Raw genomic sequence first — 24,537 nt, forward strand, 5'->3', positions numbered from 1 at the left:
GACTTGATAAGCCCAAAGGTCTTTTCTAACCTAACCAGTTCTATGATGAGACCCCCAAGACCAAGCTGCATTTTAAGCAATGCAATAGTCTGCAGAGAAGCAGATAAAACCTTATTTTACTGGAAAAGGTCACTCAACTATCATCACCAAGGGCTTATAAAACCCACACAGCAAAATAACTTTTTTTGTTTGTTTGTTTCAGAAGTCAGAGAAGCATAGTTTGCATTCAAAAAAACCACCATTTACTTCAAAACTCAAGAGTGAAAAACCTTTGTACCAGACTATGAAATGTAATAGGTAGTGACCAACCTGGGTTATAATTGATGCTTGGATTCAGATGGGTTTTCCAGGGGACTGCAGAGCAGCCATTAAGAAAAGAGTTACTGCACACTACAGCAAAAGGTCCCACACTTGATACACTTTAATTACTTAGCTGCAGCAGGGGAGAGTTACTGATGCCTAGCCTGGTTTGCTTCACTGTGAAAGGCTTCTACTGCTATTAATATTTACTGAAGGAAACTGAAATAACATCTTGTCTCCATTTGAATATCTTGGAATTATTATAGACAAACTAAATACAATTATTCCCTCCCCCCCCAAATCCAGGACAAAAGAAACCTACCAGCTTACAAAGCCACCTGATAGAACAGACCTGTATTTCTACATAGAGTAACTCTCCTTCAATGATGGCCTTTATCATAACGACAACTTCAACACAAATAATCCCGCTGCAGCATAACCTAAGAGGTCAGCCAAGTAGAGCCCCACAGCAAAAGCAACACACTGTAGGTTATCCACCAAGAGCCTTCACTGTAGCATTCCTGGGTACACTGAGGATGACCTTGAACTCACACAGAGCTTCCCCTCCATACCACTGCCACAACACACTGCAAAGCTGAGCTCACTGACAGCAGCAAACAGCTTTTATCCAGCTTGTACACACCAAGCCACCAGTACTGCAGAGAAAACCAGCAAGAACAAACTCCTTCCTACCAGCTATAACTGTGCCATTCCATTTTCTAGAGGACAGCATCGATCCCTCTCAAATTACTGAGTCAAAAAAAAAAAAAAAAAAAAAAAAATCTCTTCTTTCCCCCCCTAAATTCCACTCTAAGGTAGCCTATTATTTCTACATCTGCTAATGCTACCAGAGAGTTGAATCCTAACAATGAATCAAACTGTAGTCTCAGCATATTGGGAGGTTTCTCTGCCCAAAATGAAACATAGGTGTCATCTGTTTCAATTACACTAATCACAAGGTAGACATAACATTGCAAAACTGGCACTTTTTAATAGACTTTTCTTTTTTAAAAAGACATTTTGAAAGTGGACCATGACATACTAGAGGTAGGAGAATATTTAATACTCAGCAATCAACAGCACCAACAACTGCACAGTCTGCTGAACAAACCAGTGCTGGAACTGCCCCTGCAGGAAAAGTAACTTTTGCTTTCAGTGAAGTCAGGGAAAAACTTGCTACATTTGAAATGATATAAAAGTGAAAAGGCATCTTAGAACTAAAGACATTTCCTAATATATTCTTGGTTAGTACCTTTAAGTTAATCCATGGAAGTTTACAATTTTTACCTTCAGATTTCAGAAAATAAAGATAAATTAAAACCACCATACCCAACACACCATGGACACAAGCACTTGTTAGATACTAAAAGCAAAAACTGGAACAGAAGCCAAGTAAATATTTACCGATTCCATAGTTGAAAGCTGTCATTAGCAGGAAATACATTAAAATCCAGAGATGTGTCCCAAAAATGCTGTGTAATCTGAAAAATACAGGAAGTAGTTCATTAGAAAATTAAAACACAATTTTATTTGCAACAAGTATGCTATATTCAAGTACATGAAGGGCTAATAAATCCAAATCCTTGCCTAATCCAGAAATAAACTTCCTGATGAGTCTGCACAAACAGAACATCAGCTCTTGCTGCACCTTTCAAGGATGTTTTTCCAGCTACAAATTCCCAAACTGAAATTTCCAACACTGGGCAGGAACCAGCAGGAGCTCTCAGCACCTAAAGCAAAGGGGAATTGCATTCATTAACTGGTACATGAAAGGGTTGGCAGCTGATTCCAAGCCCAAAACCTGGGTTTTCCCTGAACTCTTCACCACAGCTGCATGGGGCCAAGCAGTCACAGGTGACTGGCACAGGGGGTACAATTTTTGGACAGCACAGCTCAGTAGGAGCCTGTACAAGTCATATGAGCAAGGGCAAGCCTGAACTTTGCAGTTCAGACCTTTGAGGGTCTGCAATGTGGAAGACCAGAGTTTGGGCAGAGCCACATGTAAAACACTGCCTTATTCCAGATTTTTTATGCCCATGATCACAGAGCCATAGAGTTATAGAATGGTTTGGGTTGGAAGGGACCTTAAAGCTCATCTAGTTCAAATGAGAGCTACCTCATGTTTTTTTCCAAGGCAAGTGAGCAACTCCTGGGGCACTGAAGGATCCCCTGGGGAACTGCAGCCCTACAGAGTATGACAATGATACCTGCACAGCACCTTTTTCAGCATGATTCCCCTGCTCCTTTTATACTCTCCTCCATTATAAAACTCTAATTGGACCTATCCACCTCGACTGCACCAAAAGATAAACTGGAGGGAAAAAAAAAAGCTGAACTTCCAACTACATTATTTTGAAAATCAGTAGTGCTGCCTGTTGACAGTAGTGACCGAGATCAACTGTGCACAAAATTATCAAAGAGTCTACAGAAATCCTGTCCCATGACATACTGACACACAGTTTTGAAGATTTCTATCTGCTTCCTGGCCTACACATAGCAATTTTATTCATTACTTAGCTCATGTGCAAGATATACATTAAGTATTGTAACACTGAAATAGTGACCACATATGAGCCAAGGAACATCCACAACTATCAGTGTATCATTTTTTATGAAACTTATCAAATTATTTATCAAGTACAGCAAATAGTGCAGCAGAAGATGCCCAATGCACAGATCATGGGCATCATGTGTGTATTCCATCACTCACACAGTGTTCCTGCTGTGCAGAATCCAACATTTCAATTTAAAACTACCTGCTTCCAAAAGCCTAAGTTATAATTAATAATGTTAGACACATCCATCCAATTTTCTTAGCTTTAAGTCTGATGAAAACGTATCAGTTCGCAAACTAATATTTCTATCCTTGTTTTCCCTTCTGTGAACTTACAAGACAAACTGCTGGACAAGGCGCTCATATGTGCCAAGCTAACTGCAGCTACAGAGAAAGCCATTTGCAATGCAAACCAGCAGACATTGTCTTCCTTTGCATTGAAACAGTAGTATAAATACTAAATAATTAATTGTTCATGGTGACCAGATTCTGGTTTAAAACAAGCTCAGTCTTTCAACTTCTAAGTTTTCCCACCAGCATCGTTCTGTTCTTTCACACTGACCACATCATCCTCAGCAGTTCACCACTGATTAGTTACTGGTTCCTCTTGCTGCACTCCCACAGAGATCAGTAAACTGTAGATTTAGAGCACACAGTGCAACTTTTCCAGCATTCATTGAAAAAAACAAAACCAAACACCACCAGAACCAAACACCACCAGGGAATTAAATAATTCAAACTGACCTGAAAAAAAAAAAAGGTATGCTTGCATTAAGATTAACTACAGACTATTTCCATCTAAGCAGCTGGGGCAGGCAGCCATGATCTAGCAGGGGAATGATGACTGGGAACACTGACTAGTTCCAGTAGCAAGGCAGGAGCTGGCTTCAGAGGCTGATGTCAGCAATGAAAAGAACAAAACCAGAGCGCTTCTGATGTAGAGTCACTTAGAAGGGTCTCTGTGAAAAATGCATTCAAGATCCAACAATTTTACACATCTAGATATTTCTCCATTTGACCAAACAAACGCAGAAAGGGTTCTACTTCAATCCCCATTTTACAGGGAGCAGGAAAGAAGCCGTGTGCTGAAGTCTCATTTCAAGCCATGGGAAGGCCAGTCCTCCCACAAGCACGCACAGGTTTTCTTACTGCTTCTTTGAAGCAAAAAGAAGTATTTTGATTTACAGACTTGCATCAATTCAGATTCTATGGTGCTCCAGAAATAAGAAGTGTAATGGGATATCAGTATGAGATTTAGATTCTGGCTTAGACCAACTTCTGAATGGGGGAAGGGGAGGAAATCCTCTTGGGAGTAGGATAGCCTTTTTCCACAGCAGTCATCTGCTTCCCTCTAATTTCAGGAAGAGACAGTTTTAATGAGGCATCTCTCTTGAGGGCTTCAGTGAAAATGTATACCAGGGAACAGCGAGACACCAATGAGCTTACATGTTCAGATAAACTCCATTACCTCAGATACAGAGCTCAAGGAGGTATGAGTACAACATAGAGGGAGGGGAAACCTAGGAATGTTTTCCAGTGCACTCCATAGGCATGTTCAGAACAATGTGGTGAGACTGCCTGCATGGCCTTAAACAACACCCGGAATACAAACACTAATCTTTCACCCTGCTGAAATAGTGACAAATACTTTTTCTCACAAACTCTAAAATCACATTACAATTCCAGAATCCAAGAAAACTGAGGGTGTGGGGAGAATCCGTAAGCAGACAGCACTACAAACCCCACATGCAAGAGAAACAGTGTTGGTTTTGCAAAATTGGGGATGGGGATTTGCAATATTAAGGCTTTACAATATTAGAGCTTTAAGATCAATATTAAGGCTTTGCAATATTAAGATTTTTCAATACTGGGGCTGGGACCAAGTTACTAAGGGAAGGAAACAAAGAGTTTGAGATATCATAACTTAGAAAGACACTCTGTGGTTAAAGACAATATCATCTTTGGGTGACAGACACACTCTGTGGTTAAAAAGAATGCTATCTTTGTACAACCTATGAAACTAAGCCAGTGCAAACTGCTTCTGTAGTTAAACAGTAAGTTGGGGTACCACATGTCTGCCAGAGAGTTATGAAATCGAACCATAAAAGGAGATAAATAAATAAGAGGAAGGGGAGATGTAACCAGAGGCGGGACAGTTGGCATGTAGATTATACATGTCAGATAGGCTGTAAACCTTGGAGTACCCAACCAATGGGGAAACAAGGGAGAGAACCTGCAGACGGGATAGGAAATATAAATCAAAGTTCTGCTTTTGCTGGGTGTGCCTACTTGCTAGGACACCCGTTTTTGCAAAAACATTAATAAATAGCTGCATCTCTGCCCATGGCAGGGGGGTTGGAACTAGATGATCTTAAGGTCCTTTCTAACCCAAACCATTCTATGATTCACTGCTGTGTCTACCCTGAGCTTTTACAAAAAAAAAGTTTTTATCGAGAGACCATTTCTCACACCACATACTTCTTATCAACTATGCGTCTTCCAGGAATATCTGTAGGTAGCTTCTGCAACAACAGGGATTCTATTCCTGCCTGGTTACAGCACCCAAGTCAAATCCAAATGACAAGTGTTGGAGATTGGGGAATCACAGAATCCTAGGGTGGTTTGGGTTGGAAGGGGCCCTAAAGACCATCTAGTGCCAACCCCCTGCCATGGGCAGGGACACCTTCCACTAGACCAGGTTGCTCCAAGCCCTGTCCAACCTGGCCTTGAACACTTCCAGGGATGGGGCAGCCACAGCTTCTCTGGGCACCCTGTGCCAGCGCCTCACCACCCTCACAGGGAAGAACTGCCTAATGTCTCATCTCAATCTCCCCTCTGCCAGCTTAAAGCCATTCCCCATTGTCCTGTCCCTACAGACACTTGTCAAAAGCCCCTCTCCAGCTTTCTTGTCAGCCCCTTTAGGCACTGGAAGCCGCTCTGAGGTCTCCATGCAGCTTCTCTTCTCCAGGCTGAACCAGCCCAGCTCTCTCAGCCTGTCTCCAGAGCAGAGGTGCTCCAGCCCTCAGGGCATCTTTGTGGCCTCCTCTGGACTCACTCCAACAGATCCACATCCCTCTTGCGTTGAGGGGCCCCAAGAGCTGGACGCAGGACTGCAGGGAGGGTCTCATAAAGAAGAAACCGAAGTGTCACAGAAACAGTGCAGAACTGACCACCTCTGCTTCTTCCCATGGGTTTTCCTCACACCCCATTGAAAGCCATAAACAGTCCTGCCCAGCACAGCAACAGAAGTTTTCCCTTGGCCTCTCAAGGAAAATAAAGATCATCAGATTTGTGGCAGTGTCACTCAAGAGCACACCCAGACCACTCTACACAGCTCAGGACTATTTAGAAAGAGGAGGAAAAAGGAGAGGTATTGCATTGGAGATCTCAAGGGTGAGGGAGAAAGTTGTTTCCAAGAAATACACAGAAATGAGATAAATAACATGCCTTTAACTGAAATGCCCTGCATCCTATCAGTAGCATACAGACCAACCATCTCCAAATACACACATACTGAGCTAACTGTTCTGTTCAGTGGGGACTGGAGTCACACTCGCTCACGCATGCAGCTGCTCCTACACTCCAAAAAGAAATTTCCAGTAGTGGTGTGAGCCACAGAAATTGCCTTTCACTAGAATTCACAAAGCAGCAAGTATTTCTGCAGCAACACGACAGCCAACTATGCTCATCCAGTACTGATTACTGCAGCAAAAGACCAAAGCATAAAGAGAATTCCATTAGTGTTAAAAAGGGAGGAAAAACCCTTTCAGTATGTTTCATTGTGACAAAACTGCAGCATCAAGTAAAATTTAATTTGATAGCATTCAGAAACTAAGTAGGTAATATATTTGTAGTCTCAAAGTTCCTTTATTTTGCCCTGAAGATGTGTATGCTGAGATCTACATTTTTTTAAAGCTCCTATCATCTTTGCCACTTGATAAAAATACAAAATAACCTGATACTGTCCCCAAAAAACACAGATCAAGATACTTATGTGTGGGCTGAAGAGCCTAAGGCTCAATTTATCCCACTGAAACAAGCATGAAGGAAGGGATAGATGCGATTCCTGTGGAACCAAATAGTCCTTGAAGCGTTTTGATTAAAAGTCCAACATGGACAACACAGTCCACAAGAAACTGAAGGTTGACGGTTGTCTAAATTCAGGACTAAGCTGTTTAGAGACTGCTAGCGAATGAAAACAAACCAGGATCTGTGAAATCAAGTAACTAGTTTCAATGTGTTCCAGATATTCCTCAAGATTTGCGTTTTTTTCAATTCGAATGACAGTTACAGCATTTACACACGGATACAACAATCAGACTTAGCTTCCATCACCTGGTCATCTGGGCTGACCCTGAGGGATTACTGCATACCATTGTTGTCTACTTTACTAATACTCCACACAACCTCTTGCAAGGAGAATGGGAACGGCGCTTGTGTACAGTGAGTTTCTATGTCTCCTTTTGTAGAAAAGAGACTTGAGAAGCTCAAATAAAATTTCAGTAGCTCAAAACAAGTAGTTAAACACTTTTATACTGTGCTTGAACTGCATTAAAAAAAAAACACAAAAAAAACCCACACAAACCCACACAGCAACACACCCACACACCAAAACAACAAACAAAACAAACAAACAACAAACCTAATTATTCATTGAGTTTAACCCTTGCAAACACACAACAGGCAGCTGAGTGATAAACTCTGAAATTACCAGACATGCCAACTTTATTACTGGTTATCTGGTTCCTTCATACCAGACATTTAAACTTCTCTACCCTCAAGAATATCTTGAAATTGCTAACCTCTAAAATTACCTAGCATTTCTCCTGGAAAGAGGTATGAAAGCAGCCTGAAAGGTACTTGGCAGGGTAAAAAAACTGGGACTGTCAGAAGAGTCCCAGCTCCCAGCACAATTTGAAAGCTTAAATCACTGAAGTAACTCATTTTTTCTTAGTGTGATGTGGCAGAAGAGCAAAGCAAGCCTGAACAGTTTCCACTGAACTAGATTTTGATTCTGCGCACACAATTAAGAGTTCTAGACATACACAAGCATGTTGCCCCATCTCTCCTCCTTCACCCTTTACCACCCTTCTGTGGCTTCTCTGATGAGTGGAAAGTATCAAGTCAAAATATAGCTCCTGCAATTTCCTTAACCAACCTTGGGCCAAAGCTCAAGGCTACAGCTTGCCCTTCTGTACTAGCAAGCAGAGACAAGCCTTGCTCTGCCAGTCTAGAGGACACACTTTTCCAGGCTACAATTTAATCTAAGTTAAAATCTCCCTTACTTAAAAAAAAAAAAAAAAAAAAAAAAGTTAAATACCTTAAAGATGATGCACTCTTATCAGCAAATGGATAAAGAAGTCTTAACTATATGAGCAACACTTGCCTTATAACAGCATTAACTTCCATCAAGTGGCCATCTCTATGATGAATGGCAACAAGAAAATGGTTATGCACTGTCACTTCAGCAGCCTAGAGCGCTACGGGCATCCTTGTTTGTTAGCCCCAATGCTTGCAAATAATCCTCCAGAACCTTACCATTTTTCTTTTTTAGAGCTCCAATATGAAATGTAATTACCCAAGACTGCTGGGTCCTGGTTGAATCTCTTCCAAAAAGATGCATAATCAGGCTCATTTCTTTATTAAATGATCTGCACGTGCAAAGCAAAGATCCACTGCCTGGCTTTGGAAGAACACATCATTATTACTGGTACACAGCAAAAATTAATATACACATTAAGCCTGCGAGAACATGTTTCCAAGAAAACCATCAGCACAGAACAGCAGCATCATATCTGCTTTCATATAACCTGAACTGGTTAGCTAGCCAGCCATAAAATTCAACGGCAAGATGTACAGAAGCCTCAAGCTGTTTATTTTAGTATATGGTAAGCTGTTAATTCGTAAACCATGTGGAAGAGACACAGGATGCACAATGGCAGGGATATTCAAAGCGGAACTGTTCCATGAGTATTCCGAGTTCACATGAAAATGGGAAGAAATTGTAACCTCCATATCCTAAACATTTTCTGAGCCCCATCTGAAAAGGAGTCCATTTCCAACTCAATTATTCCATAGGCAGACAATACAAAGGCAGTAGGAATACTGCTGATGTTAAAGCTCAAGTACAGCAGCACACATGTAGACATATAAAAGGAAGGGCATAACATTGCTGAAAATCAAACATTTTAGAAAGCATTATCCAGGAAAAGACTTCCAGGTCAACACAGAAACCAACGCATGGGAAAGTTCAAGGAAAAGGTAGGAGACAAAGACAACAAATACTCTTGAGTGCACAAACAAGTAGCACTAAAGGAAAACTAGCCCCACCAGAGTCAACAGCATGAGCAGTAATATTTCCAGATGCTGGCAATTAGAAAGGTTTATGGGAAAACTAAAATAAATCAATCAAGTATTAGAAAACTTAGTGTATATTCAAAAGCTACAGGATTTAAGTTTTTAACAAAAATACAGCCAAAAGATTCCTCAATTCCTGTCCACAGGAACCTGTAAAAGAATCCCAACAGCTTCATCTGGCAAAGAAATTCAGCTGCCGGTTTTCCAGCTTACATTTGGCAGAGCCATCCTAGAAACTTAAAAACAAAATTTACCCCCAGTGACCCAGGGGAATTTCTACCATGTGAGATCTAAAAGATGCATGATAACAAAAGGGACACTCAAAGGTAAATTTCAGAGATAAACAACAGTGCTGCCTATATTTGAGAGCTCAAAAACCCCACCATGCTGAGCAGAACGAAGCCAAGCTAAAAAAATACTGAAGCTTCAACTTGCCCTAGTTAAGCTCCAAGATGCTGGCCTTCAACAACCCAGTGAAGGCCAGAACAATGTACTCTGGAATTAAACCAGTAATTTAAAGTTAGATCATAGCTGCTGTCATATTTCAGGTATCTTCTCCTCAATACAAGTCTGAAGTGGGACAAAGACATACTTCCCATCATCAGACTTAATACCTTCCCTGTAACTTTGCTAAGAGCCCTTTACTAATCCATTCCACTCAAATTCCCTTCGTAGGTTCTTCTCAGGGAAGGAAGGAGGGTTAACAATGCTACTAGACTAGAAGAGGACCACTTAGAAACTGAGTCCACAATTTCTTACTCCATGCTCAATTTTAACACATTGAGAAAATACAGACCATTCTTGGGAATTAAAAAAGTGACAGACATTTGTCACCTTTACAGTCTCAGACATTTGCAACCATGCAATTCAGTGGCAAATTGGATCCAGGTTACTATTAATAACTGAACTATTTCCCTTCTAAAAGCTGATTTCTGAAAAGGATGCAAGCATCCCATTTTAAAACATGCTAATTAGCCAAGGAGGAGTCAAGAAAGTCACCATTCAGCCTCCAAGAACATACACAGTCTCTCTCCAAGAGGAAAACCACACCAAACTTACCTAAGGAGTGCACCATCACCCACTCCAAGCAGAGGTGTACAACCTCCTCCACCAAGAAAATTCTGTCATCACATAGAATCATAGAATCATAAGGGTCAGAAAGGACCTTAAGATCATCTAGTTCCAACCCCCCTGCCATGGGCAGGGACACCTCGCACTAAACCACGTGGCCCAAGGCTCTGTCCAACCTGGCCTTGAACACCACCAGGGATGGAGCATCCACAACCTCCCTGGGCAACCCATTCCAGTGCTTCACCACCCTCACTGTAAAGAACTTCCTCCTTATATCTAATCTAAACTTCCCCTGTTTAAGTTTGAACCCATTACCCCTTGTCCTACCACTACAGTCCCATGAACATTACAACCAGACACTTCAACTCATATATGGGTTTCTGTTCTTAAGAATATGCAGGTCTCACTCAAAGGCTCACAACCAGATATGTACAGCATTACAAGGAGATGACACCATTGCTTGCCACAGCAGCAGACCTAGCTTGATGACCCAGGAGGTCTCCAGAAAGCAATGTGAAAAAGGCAATTGTTAAAATGTGCTCAAGACTTCAGTTTCCAGAGTTATGACAAGTGTCTTACAATCACCTCAAATTACATAGGAGAAACTGTAAAGAACATGCCTCCTTGATTTATACATAGCACCTCTCCCCTATTGTCTAGGTCTTGGCAAGTTAAGGTCAGAATAAAAAAGGTTCTTTAAAGCACCTACAGCTTCCACTGATTTTTTCTTCCCTTCTATTATAAGCCCTGAGCAGGTTTAAGTAGCAGTTGCCATCATTAAAGAAGTTGCTCCCCTCCCGTTCTCCATTCTCTTGAAGAATGAACATCCTGGCAGCACTGGGTACCAACGCTGAAGCAGCGGGTTGCTGCTGCCACATCACAGCTACAGAAAGCATGGCTGGAGAGCAGTACAAGGAGGGCACAAGGCCACCTCAGCCACACAGATATGCCAGAGAGCATTGCTAAATAATAGAACAAGGAAGTAAAATGTCTGTGTCCATTAGTGGTGCCCCAGCTCCTCCGGAGGGGCTTGAGGGCTGCGGGGAAAGTTACTGCAGAGTGGAGCAGGGAAGTCTCTGTGCCTGGCTCAGTTGCTGGATCCCCAGCATCTCCCTTGGGCAGCTTCTGGAGTTTGTCCATAGATTGGTTTCACCTGCCAACCCAGCGGAAAACCCACTCACCTCCCTCTGCCTACTGGCCTCCCACCTCAGAAGGGGCTTGAAGTGGCTCCTGCACCCCAGGAGGCTGAAGGGGAGCCTCAACCCCCTGCCACAGCAGTGAACTGGCACCAGCCACACTGTGAAACCACACCCCGGGGAAAGCCTACAAGCACCTAGGGAAAGGGCATATCCCTCCCTTCAAACACATCACCATCCAAACAAACAGCACAGAGGGTGGCAAGAAAACAGTCAGAGGACAAAAGGACAGAGGGTCAGGATTAAACCCAGTCCCTTGATCCCCAGCCAAATGGCCTACCCTTAAGCCCATGCAAGCTCCAGAGCCAATTTAAAAACCCTGAGTGTGCCATACTTCAGGTTATAAAATCATATTTAGACACCCATTTGAAGTGCTCCTTGCTCTGCTGGTGACTAAAAAATTCCTTTGTCATCAAATCTTGCTTCAGCAAGCTGACGTGACATTTTTAACTCAGGAAATAAGATAATTATGGTTCAAGGTAAATGACTACAACTACACATCATAAACAGTTTCTAATTTTAAGGCCGAGTCCCTCTAATGCCATCCATATTTCAAAGAAGGTTTCCTTACAAATGGTTTAGGTTGTCTAAGTAGCTTGTGACTGAACCCTGTTGCCAACAAGCATCATCAGCAGGCCTTGGGAAAGCCACAGACAGGCACAGCAGATAAAAGTCCAGCAGATGCAGCAGGTGAGCTCCTGTATCAAAATGAGTCAAGGTAAGCCAAACAAGAAAGGAGGAAAACACACTTGGAATCTTAAATAGCTTGAGCTAAAAACTGTGTCTCTTAGGAACAAACAGAAAACAGCAAGAGCTGAGACCAAAGCTCCACATACTTAGGCAATGTTTGCTGAGAGTCATTTTCTATGCCAGCCCTCAGACACCTCGCTCGGTTTCCCCAGTGGCACAAACAGCAAGAATTCAAGTCACAACTCACTGCGAGAACATCAGCTACCAAGGTGTTCAGCACAAGGCAGTAAACTCACCTACAGCCAGCCATGCTGTGCCTAAACTAGCCCTTGTGCTACTACTGCTGCCATAAAACAGTCTCCACAGTTACCTACAAACAAAGCCTTGCAACAAATGGAGGCATCGCAAGCCAGCAATGCTGAAGCACATCATGTGAACTTGTCTGGAACTACAATGAGGTATTGAGGGCAGCAAGCTGTCTGCCTCCAGAATGAATCATTACACACAGAGGTAACAATAACTACAAGTACTGCTTATAGCTGTTAGCCTGGTAGGCTTTCATTCCTCCTCACTCAATGAAAAAGAAGTGCTAAATTACAACCAAATGAGCACAGCTGAATGAGAGAATGGAGTAGAACAAAGGAGACCCAACACAGACAAAGCATTCCAAAATAGTTGTGCTCAGAAGGGACAGAAGTGGTTAAAACTATCCAGCCAGCCAGTTGTGAGAATGCTTTTTAGTCTCCTGCAGAAACAGCAGTGAAAAGGAATCACATGGTGAAGCCTGGGCAGCTTGGGAGAGCTTGCTCCTCCAAAACTTATCATTAAGCATTTTCAAATACACATGCGCACACACACCCCACACCCCCCCCCCATTGCTGCTATTGTTGTCAGAGAGGGAATTTCAACCAGAACAATTTTTCCCCACCACATTTTTCTGTTGGAAGAAAAACGGTAATTCTGTAAATCGTATTTTTGCTGTGCACAGTAGTTTATACAGCAACACAAGTCTCCTTCTTAAAGGAGAAAAGATGAACATGCCTCCGATCTGGTGTGCAGCAGCAGGAATGTATTTTTAGATACAACCATTTGAGGGCAGCAATATGGTGGAAGTCTCCCAGGTTGAATTTCACCGTGGGAGGTTAATCTCTGTGCACCCTGGAGAGGGCAGTTCATTAAGAGGCTGTTCAGAGTAGAAGGAAACAATTCACCCGCTCCCAGAGACTGCACACAGGCAGCTCCTCTGAACTCTCCACCACCCCACATCTCATCTCAATTTGCACCATTTTCCTGGTACCAGCAAGTGTGCCCAGGCTGTGCTAGAAAGCACTCCTCCCCTCCACATCTCTAGCACAATTAATGCAGCTGAATGCAAGGCCATCTTCAAAACACAGCACAGGGTACAAAGCAGCTCAAAGTCAACCCCAGTGCCCAAGAGAAGGAGGGAGCAAAACAGTTTGTCTTTATAATGTTTTATCTGCAATTAACACTTCTTCATTACTTCTGATAAGGTAACATCTCAGCTGTCAGACCAAACCCAAGTGCAAATAAGTGAACCTTCAAACATCCTCAAAGTGAAGCTTCAGAAAGAGTCAAATACTCTTTCTGCCACCAAAGCGACTCTTCTCGTGCTACAAAATGTTTAACCCAATTATCAAGTAAAGGACTATTCAAGGAGTCCACAAAAAAATAACTTAGTCACCACTACATTAGTTTGTACTCATACTGAGCAATTCATTGAGCAGCCCTTCAGGACCACACCTTTGGGAAAAACACACCTCAAAGGCTCCTGAGACAGCTGCTCCAGACCTGGGAAGGACTCAAAAAAACCTCAAGTTAGCCATCCTGTGCACCCATTTATAGACAGACTACAGGGTCATGTGGGGTTGGGGTTGTTTGCTTGTTTTAAGCAAGTTAAGTAGAGTGCCCAGCTGTGCTCTACCAATACAGTGACATCCTCTTGACTTAAACCACAGGCTAAAGAGCCATTGTACACCTCTGCCTTCATCCCATATGAGGCTGTTCCTATGATATTGGAAATACCAACTCAAGACCAGCTCAAAAAATTGCTTCCTCATATTTTCTTACACCATTACATACTTGAACACTTAACTCTCAAATAAAATACTTCCAAATTATAAAACATTTGGTGTGGAACATTTGATAGCTGAAGTTAAGCACAAATGGAATAAAATCCAGATAAATCTATGAATTAGAGTGTTCATTATTTCATAAGTTGCCAGCAAGTCTGACTGTCCCATCTGACAGCTTAGAGGTACTGGAAATGTCGGGATGCAGAGCGCGTTACCCACCCCCTTTGAAGAGGTACCTTTGAGTATCCCAAAGGTGTCAGTGAAGAACACAAACTAATGGTCAACTGTGAGCATTTATGTGACAGCAGGGAGAGAGGAAGAAAAAATAAAAATAAAAATAAAAAAAAAAAAAAAAAAAGGAGAGAAAATGCAAAAAGTCTACACAAGAACCAAAGTCCTGACTACAGCCAAGCCATTTTTCAGACTCTTGTACACAGCAGAAGAGCACCAACATCATACAGTGAAAGACACAGAAATACGCAAAGGGGGACAGAGATGAGTAACATCTACTACAAGGCTATGCCATCCCCACAGCACACACACCACACTGTGCTTATACACCTCAAAAAATAAATTTAATATTGCTCACAGCTCTCACAGAAGGCAAGCAGAACTGTGCTAAAATATGGTGTGTAGGTATAAGAGAAATAAAGGCTGATTCAGCCCTGCTCCCCCTCCTGAGCCTGACCCTCCTCCAAACGCTTTGCTTTAAATAAGATGTTATCACTACTTGTTTATATGCCATTACAGGAAAAAAAAGGCTCGGTTTCTTAATATTGCATTACAGAACAAGATGTTACTCAATTCTTTCTGTAAAGTACCGAAAAATAACTGAGGCACCATATGCAGCTGAAAGCATTCATGTGCTGGAATAATCCGGACTTACGTAACCAACAATTGGCATCTAACCGTGCAGAGCAGGAAAGGCCAACACACACACCTTTGAGACTTAAAACCCAACTGTAAATTCATTTTGAGAAGCCTAATTCAGGAGCAAGTGAAATTCACTTCTCCAAGATACAATTTAAGGTTTCTACCATGACAGTACACAGAAGATAATCCCATGGGGTTGATTTTCTCTCCTTCAGCTCATCTTGTTGAACAAAAATGAATCATTTGCTAATTGACAAGTTCAGTTTGAACCGATGCTACCATGACTCTGATCTCAGTAGCTGGAAGGTAAGTCCTTCCAGGTTTCAAGAAGCCATGGAGAAAGGCAGAGATCAGCATCCTTCTATTTTCTAAGTGCATCCTAACACTTCAAGTATCTGAGCACGGATACTCCTGGAGATCACGCCATACTTTACCCTTGAAACCACAGCAAAGACAAAGCACCTGCTTCTTCATGCCCACAGTACCCATCATAGCCCCTCCAGATAAGGGCAAAGCCCACCACCACACTAGGGCTTGTATGCAGGGGTAACACCTAAAGCCCTAAACCACCCCTGCCTTGGGATAGCCCCACTACCTTCAGCTGTAAAATCTGCTTCCTACCACCAGCTGCAGTGGACATCTCTAATGCTCACATCTGTGTTTTCTGAGCCTGAGGGCTCACAAGCAGAAGTAAATTAACAGGAAACATGGGTGCAGTTCAGAAGAGCAGCAGCCATGGCATTGGGCAGATGTGGACAGGACAGCCAAAAATGAGAGGTGCAAAATAAACCCAAAATCCACAGACAGGCAACAAATGTGAGTAAGATACATCTTCATCCCCTTCCTACCTGCTCTTAGCCAAGAGGAAACATTTTTTTCTTATAAGCATGAAGAAGCGCTTTGGTATCACTCCATTAGACAGAGCTCACTGCTGTTAGGTGCCAGGCTTGAGGTGGAAGGGAAGGTGTTTGCTTGGCTGCAAGCACCACCGTAAAGACACAGGCACATTATTATGAAAAGCAAATCAACTTTTTATGCACAGATAAAGGATAACAAACATTGCTGTGTTTGAAACATTTAAGATTTTAAACTGAACCATAGGAAAGCGTGTTACTAGTTAGGCTATTACAGCAAATGAAATGAAAACTGAAAATGAAGTCTAACGGACATTAAAGTAAATATATATCAATTCCACAATCATCATAATACATGGTTCTTTGACAAAACTTCCGCAGAACGTAAAAGCACCCTTTATAACTCTGAATATTAAGCTGAGGTACCACAGGCATCTTACAGTTTATATAAACAAAGTGCCTCCTGCAAATAATCATGGTTCCTTGGGCGAGAACTGCCTCATGATTAACAGAGGTCCATTATAAAGTCAATACATAACCCAGTTCCTGCGAGTAGTCACCACCACATCACACTGCATTTCTGTAGCAACCAGGAAGGAAAATATAAAGCAAATTACAGTTTAATTATTCTCCATGACAATATCTGCAAGGCCATTCTGGATAAAATGTTTACATTCACACATGTATTTACTAAAATAAATAAAAGGCAGGCTGGAACTGCTAATGGATCATCACACATTAAAGATCGAAAGTCTCTATTCCCCCCCCCCCAAGTTTTAACGTATGCAGAATAAAATTCTTCAAGCTGATAGAATGGAAAACAAACCACCTCAAAAAAGGTATCTGCACATTTAGATAGAGCATACATTCTTTAAGAAACAGGTTTTCCAAAGATCTAACATGTATAGGTCTGGATGTTGTGATCCTTTAATTTTTCTGGCTGCAAAAAGCACATTTATACCTCCCCATCCCAGCAGAAAATGCTTTCAATAAGAGAAGTCACTTGAAGTATTTATAGATACTTGACTGGATCTGAAATAGTGACTTAATCAGCTATAACTTACTTATTGAAAACTGAACAGTGCTTTATACCTCAGAATTGATGGTGTTGACTCTACAGCATGGAGAGTCTTACACCTCATTGGGGTTTAAAAGCAGCACAGGTCAATGGGAACCTGTTGTCAGATATTTTTATAAAAGCCCACAGTTAAGGCTTGAAAAGGTTTGCCTACTCTCCCACCATGATCACTTGGCCTACACAGTCCTTTTTTTAGGTAATATATCTAAGGCTTTAAGCATCTCCTGAAGCATGAGTGAAGGTAATTGAAATGAGGCTCATTCAAGAGGCAGACACTTGGAGTTTTTTAACTCACTTTGCTTGTGCCCCAAAGAAAAGCCTACAGAAAGAAAGTAGGTTATAAACTGACTTAAAGTCTCTTTTCCACTCTGAAGCACCACATTTTAAGAACAGTTTAAAATGCTGCATTGGAAAAAAGCACCCCTCTCAGCCACGTTTCACGGTTCCCCCTGCCAAGTTCCTTTCCCATGAAAATGGTCTGCCTGTTCCGCAAGTAACACAGGTGCAGGTTTCTTAGGAAGACCCAGAAAGAGCACAAGGCACTTTTTGAACCCATTTCAGTGAGCTGGGAACACAAAGGACAGCATTCACTCCACTGGCACATCTGAACTCACTCCGAACATGCTTCCAGACCTCTGCATCTGTCTCTTGCCTCCACCTACAGAACAATACTTGAATCACAAGGATCATAACTTTTTACGACAGTGGGAAAACTGCAATATTCTCCACAAGTTCACTCCACCCTGCACATAAAGCTGCTCATAGGTTCAACCATAAAGCAAACTACCTTCTTTGAAGTTCAACTTAAAGGCGACCTGAAAAAAAAAAACTGCATTAACATTTTACATAACCATCCTCGTGGACAGCATTGCTCCTTAGTCATTTGGTGCGAGCATTGACAAAAGCAAATTAGGTCAGAAAGGATCTGGGTAACGAAACTCTTTACAGATGAGCTCAGGTTACCCACAAACACCAAATGCACACACCACCAAATATATTCCAGTCATGCTCCACTTTCCCCGAAGATTGCTTGCTGCAGAGCCCGCAGTAGCATTACCATTATCATTTCAACTAATGTTGTCCCTCCGCCTTTCTCTCTACAGCCATATGCAGACTATCTCTGTACAATGCAGAGAAAACTGCTACAATCCTTAGACTAAGAAGAAAATAAATAATAAATCTGCAAATTGAACCACAGTAGCAGTTGCTAGGTTCCTTTCAAAACCTTCCCTAATTGCTAGGATTGGGTTTCTACTGAAGCTCCTTACTGCAGTGGTGGAGGGGTTGAATGTTTTTTTCACAAAAGAACTTCTGAAAACCACAGGCTGCATGTCCGCACCAGCAAATACTTATATTCTGTGCACAAATCAGATTATGCATTACACACACCATCCTCGCTGGGCTTCAAGTGGATGAATCCCACCAGGCCCAGCTACCTTCCCCATGCCAGAGCTATCGGGTCATGTACCCCACTTCCTGCTGATGTGCTCCCACAACCTTTTGCAGAGAACTGGCTTACTGTGCCAAAACGCATCCAGATCAGAACAGTAATTTTCCTCTATAAACACAAGCAAATGCATGCTAACATGAATTAGAATTCTAGAGCAAGCCAGGCAGCTTGCAGCTCTCATGCCCCAGCAAGCAGCAGGAGGTTCAGGGGGAAGCCAGGCTGCTAGGCAATACTAAGCATGCAATACTGCCAGCAGGCCTCCCATGCACCCTTCTCTACTGCAAACTGCATCAAGTAAATCAGCACCAGATGGATGAGATAACAGCTCTGAAGAGACTCTCCAAAGGATTCTTGTGGATTTCAATTACCTGCACCACTCCGTAAGAGTAAATTCTGCCTACAACTATTACTAGTAATGTCATGAAAAGGAGCCCCATCATTCATATCCAGGACAAATCCATAAAAGAGAAAGCTTCAAAGAGCTGATCTAACCAGAGACAACAGCTAGTCACAGGGATGCAGAAGAGGTAACAAGCTATTAGCAGTACACACAACAGCAGCCCCAACACTAACAGCACCCCAAATTCTTATCCCTGGCAGAAGTCTCCACACCCCCAAATCCTTCGCCTCGATGCTACCGCAGCTTCACTCAGTTTTCAAGCACTTTCCTCCCAACACGTGAAAACAAGGCCCAGATCTTGAGAGGGAGATGAAGATGCAGGATGATCTCAGAGAGGAGAAAGGCAGGAACAGATGGGAGGGAACATCAAAAGGCAGATGGGCTAAAATGAGAGACAAGAATCCTGGATGAGGAAGACCAAAGTGAGAGCAGAGCACCAAGCATAACCTTCATCAGATGAGGCTTCTGGGAAGGGGGAGGGACAGACAGAAGGGAGGAGAAATATTATGGTGGGTGAAATAGGGGAAGCTAGCAGACAGAACAGACTGCAGAAGTAAATTCAGCATTTCAAGACTACAACCTATAGCCTTCTATCTAAGGAGCACTACTCGGCACACCAGGAAAAAGCCACAAAGTTGACTTCTCTTCTGATCTCCCCTGGATGAGGGCTAACTGAAAGGCAACTCAGTTCTCACCACAGAATGAGTTTAACACCCTGGTACCAGCACTGATCACAATTTAATTTGCTGCCATCACCCACAACAGAGAGCAGCTCCAAGTAATGCAGGGCACCTCAAATCCCAGTTAGAAAGCCAGAAGCCTTCTGGGATGCTATCAAAATGGAGAGCATCAAATAGATCAGACCAGGACAGTTACAGCACAGGGCCTAGACACATGCCCAGAGACAGGCCACAGCAAGGAAGGAAGCTAGAGAAGATACAGCAGTTATCAGCTATCCTTATTTCCAAAACTAGCTTATTCTCACATGTACTTTCTTGAGTGGTAGGACAAGAAACCACACAAGCTGGAATAAAAAGGTCAACGTTCAAGGAGAACAGGCTTTCCTCTTCAAACCTGGCTAGTGTATTCAATGCTTAGACTGCTCAGAAAGGTAAACTTTTACACACAAAAATACCTAGGCTTGCTTGTTATAGACCCATGATCCAGCTTGGATAAATGTATCTGCCTGTGCCTCGCTGCAAGATGAAACCAAGGAGACAGCTAGCTATGGGAAGTAGCCAAACACCATAACTAGAGTTAGAGCTCACCCAGTGGTATTTAAACAACTGCAGCCCAGCCATGAGCAGGATGTTTGTTTTCCCCCCATACAGCCCCCCCTTTCCTGCATCCATCTGTAGCTCTTCCCAGCATCAGCATGGCTAATCTCATCCATCTATATAAAGATATAACGATAACAGTACGTTATAAATAGGCTTACATCTTCAGTCCATGCAAGGCCTGACGCAACAGTCAGTGCAGCAAGCACTGTGCGCTGTTACGACAAGTGACATTTCACAATCCCCAACAGCCTGCAGAACGTGGAAAATACCAAAGTGTAAAGTCTACCCAAAAGATTACTGCTTTTCACAGGATACGGTCACTGCCACAGTCAGCAGGATACCAGATCCGTTACCTCCTCCTGGCCAAAGGCAGCTATCAGGAGACTATTCCCAATGGAAAACTTCTTGAAACTTTATCTAGCTCCTCCTGGACCTAACATGCCTGCAGAAAACCCAGCTATTTACTAGTAATTTGGAGCTCCTGGTACAACTTGCTTACACAGAGCGGGTCATAGGATAGGCTGAAAAGTGTAGGCAGGATATAGTTTTATGGCTCTGAACTCCTGCCCAGATAAGCTGATAAGGCTCTGTGCTCAAGGAGAGGGGAGCACTTTCATGTGTGCTGTATTTAAAATGAAGATGCACCATGAACTGCAGTTAAACATTTTATACTTAATAATGAAGTTTCCATTCATATTATTTTCCTTAAAACTATTTAATGGGGGTTTTTAGGAGTTCCTAATTACACATCCTTTCATTTCCTATCAAGATACTCAGAGTGGCACAGTATTTCAAACCCTAGCTCTCCAGCCTCTTGCTGCACAGGCTGTCAAGCCTTCAGGGACAGGCTGCTTCTGGATTGTGGTGAATTTTTCAGAGGGTAACATCACCCTTCCTTGCCATACCCGTGACACAATTTTAGCAGCTTTATGCTGCTCTAAAGGCAAATTCATTTTTACTTTTTCTATACTGCAAAGCTGTCAGTCTTTAAAAAAAATTGCAGAGGTGGCTTGTTCAGTGTTTGCTTCCCCTCTCTCCTCCCCTGATTACCCACAGCCATTTAACCACCCCACCATGACACCCTGCAGATGTCACACCCCCAGCTGAGGACCTGAAGCCAACCACTCAAATGAGGATTGCCTTAACTTTCTCAGAGCAAATCCAATACAACACAAGAGGAAAGGAGATGATTTCTCGCTGTTCATAGGTGAGAAAAACACTGGTTCCCTCAGTACATAGTTGAGAGAAAGCTTCTTTTACACATACTGAAGTTTTCTACCCTTTCCGCTTTCAAAGCCTGTAAATTTTGTTGCTAAAGAATCAGGCACACATTTTAGTCACACATGAACACAGCACAAATGCTCTTGCACCTACCAGCAGAATTAATATTTCTATGTTTTCACAACATATCAAAAGATGTAACCTTTGGTTTACTAATACAAATGCAATATACGATCAATAGCTTGCTCCTGCCACTGCAGGAAATACTCATCGGATGAGTTTGGTTTTCTTAGAGACAGGGGAAGAAAGGCTGCCTACAGATTTTTGAGAGAGTAATTCAATGCATGAGTGCCAAGGGCAGTACTGCACACATCCATATGGCAGAGACAATGGAAACAGTAATATATGCTTCACAGCACCACCCTGACAGTGCCTTCAACAATGCAGGAGAGGGTAGAGGCTGCTCACTGGCGAAGCCTCCCCACCACAACCCTCATGGCCAGCAACCCTGCAGCTGCACTCATTTCACACTCCCAAAATTAACTGTACAGACAGACACCCCCCCTGCCCCACTGTCCTATTTTGGTGGCAATTTGGTAATTTTTCTACATGCTGCAGTCTGGGGAAAACATTCAAGAATCAAAAGGAAGAATTTTGGAGCCCAAAATACCTGATATAATTAACTGCACTAACAGGATTATTTCCTTTCCTGACCCCAATTACTCCTTCAATTTATTAAAGAGAACTCATATACACAGAAATGTTAACACCCTAAAGAGTCACAAAGAGGAAAAAAAGTCTGAGGGCACCATTATAAACAGAGTTAATAGAATTCAATTATTGGAAATGGATCTTGAAAGCTGTCAGACCAAAGCAAGATCTTTCTCATGCAAGGACTGCATTACCCTTGGAGCCACAGAGCTAATACCATCTATAAAAATATTTTGCTCAAGTAAGTTCGGAACAGCAGCATTTCATCTGTCAAAAGGTGCAAGGCTTTTATGAGATTAGCCGTTCCACATACAGCATAAAACTTAGAACAGCTTTTTAAAAGCGCTCAGCTGACAGAGACTACACAGACCAACATGTGTGCCTGCTGTCTTCACACACAACACGCTGAACAGATTTCTCACTGCTATTAGCATTTAAGCTGCTTTTTATATTTTTTTATACATGCTTGTAAAAGATTACAAATTGGCATCACCTATAACCAGCCACAGATGAAGCATGTACCACCACCCAGGCTCAGCCAAATTAAGATTTTTAATTACCCAACAGTTGCACTAGAAAATACACCAGAAAACACTGGCTCTCACACAGGAAGGCTTGGAAATTCCAGGTACAGCTGAATACCCTCCAGAGCAGCTTCCAGACCGCCAGCGCTGACAGCTTCCTCCCCTCCTCACAGCAGGATACCAAAGACAACATTTTGCCCAAGCATATTAAGGCTCTGGCTGCACAAGCCCATACAGTTTAGGATGCCTGGGATTTCAGATAATTGGCTACACCAGCTTTCCTTTAACATTCCTGAGAGTATTTTTATGACCATGCATCAGTGACATACAAATTACATAAGACTTGGCGGAGAATCTCGGCACTCTGCACCCTCGGAAAAAGCAGCTCTCTCCATGCCACTGATCTCTCTTGTGGGGAAAAAGAAAATATTTAAAAGCCGCATACAAATCATTCCTGTAAAGTGTCATGCAGACTGGTTTAAATTAGATGGGGTAAAAATACATGCAAGTTTATCACGAAACACTGAAATCTTTGCTATGGAGACACCAGTTTCTCTCCACAGCCTTTTACAACTGAAATACCTACAGTTCTGACTCACTACGGACGGAGCAGACAAGCCACCTTTACTAGAGGTCCATCAAGGAAATAGGATTAGAATAACAACCACCACGTAAATATTTCCAAGTATTATTTGCTTCACTGTACTGGAAAGCAATAGTACCTGTCACTACTTGCTATGTATTTAATCTTAATTAATTAAATCTTAATACCAAGGAAGAATTTCAATCCATGAGGCAGACAGTCGAGCCTGAAATTCAGGTGTTGCTCAAGAGGAAGAGGGGCCAACCTCAGGAGGGAGCCTCATTCAGTCATTTCACAAAATGTAATTAACCAGCTCCTGTGCATTTCCTTCCCTCAGAGAAGGATTTCTTCACTGAGTAATTAGACCATCCCAGTTAAGACTTAAGTCACAACACAATGTATTCCCCCCCCAAAACAAAGCTTGTAGAAGATTCAAGCACTACTTAAAAAATATTGCCATTTCTTCACAGTAGCTTAAAGCTCTTCCTCATTTTTGCCTTAGTCACTGCATGGATCTAAAACTAACTGAAACCAAGACTCCCCATCCCATGGGAGCCCCCAAAATCCTGGTTTTGTTCCTATACTTGAGACACTTCATTATTAGAGAGTATTGCCTTCCTTTAATGTATAGAGAAGCAGGAGGTAATAAAAAATAAAAAAAAAAAAATCTTCGTACTTCAAACACATGTCCAAAAGCCACAACAAAGACAAAGAGTACAGATTAAACGCTGTAAAGATATACTAGTCAGGAACCTTCCTTTGAAATATCTGCAGGAAACACTGTCATCACACAGCCATGTTACAATTACACAGTTAAAATAATCACCACCAGTCGTGAGCAGTCCATCTGGTTTACAGAAAGGGAGCACTTGCTGGTACAGTATTGATTAACATGACTAGTCTTCACTGACCCTAGAGAAATACATTTGTCTGCTCTACTGAACAGCAGAAGAATGCTGCACAACACTCTGAGATGCTTCGGTTTGTTTAGAAGTGGTTTTGGGGACTTAATTGATGAAAGCATAAGTAGAAAATAAAATCATTTTAACAGGTTGTCTACCACACACGAAGGAAGAAATTAAGCCCAGCACTCTGCTGGAGGGTTTTTTGTTTTCAGGGCTTTTTTTTTTTTTTTAGTTTTCTTCTCCCATCCAAAACTAACATTCATATTGGACAACCTGCATGTTTAAGTCTGAGAAAATGGTATTACAACATCCTAAAAACAAAAAGTAGCACATTTAAAAAATCATTTCACCCTGAGCCATGAGTTTTTTTGTTGGTTTTTTTTTTTTGTTTGTTTGT

The 24,537-nt window shown here is 42.2% G+C and overlaps 1 protein-coding gene across 5 annotated transcripts in view; it reads right to left on the bottom strand.

The window, feature by feature from the left end:
- Positions 1 to 24,537, bottom strand: part of LOC115618954 (ankyrin repeat domain-containing protein 11-like) — a 150,513-nt gene that overhangs the window by 123,307 nt on the left and 2,669 nt on the right. For 3 of the 5 annotated variants that reach the window (XM_030510943.1, XM_030510938.1, XM_030510944.1), the window contains exons 2-3: positions 18,535 to 18,622; positions 1,705 to 1,781 (exon numbers count right to left, since the gene is read on the bottom strand). The gene's annotated coding sequence lies outside the window, so the exon portion shown is untranslated. Of the gene's footprint in view, positions 1 to 1,704; positions 1,782 to 3,190; positions 3,215 to 18,534; positions 18,623 to 24,537 lie in introns of those variants that run through there. The other 2 variants (XM_030510940.1, XM_030510939.1) reach the window with 2 other exon arrangements.

The sequence above is a fragment of the Strigops habroptila genome, chromosome W, assembly GCF_004027225.2.
Source record: "Strigops habroptila isolate Jane chromosome W, bStrHab1.2.pri, whole genome shotgun sequence".
NCBI classification, from domain to species: domain Eukaryota; kingdom Metazoa; phylum Chordata; class Aves; order Psittaciformes; family Psittacidae; genus Strigops; species Strigops habroptila.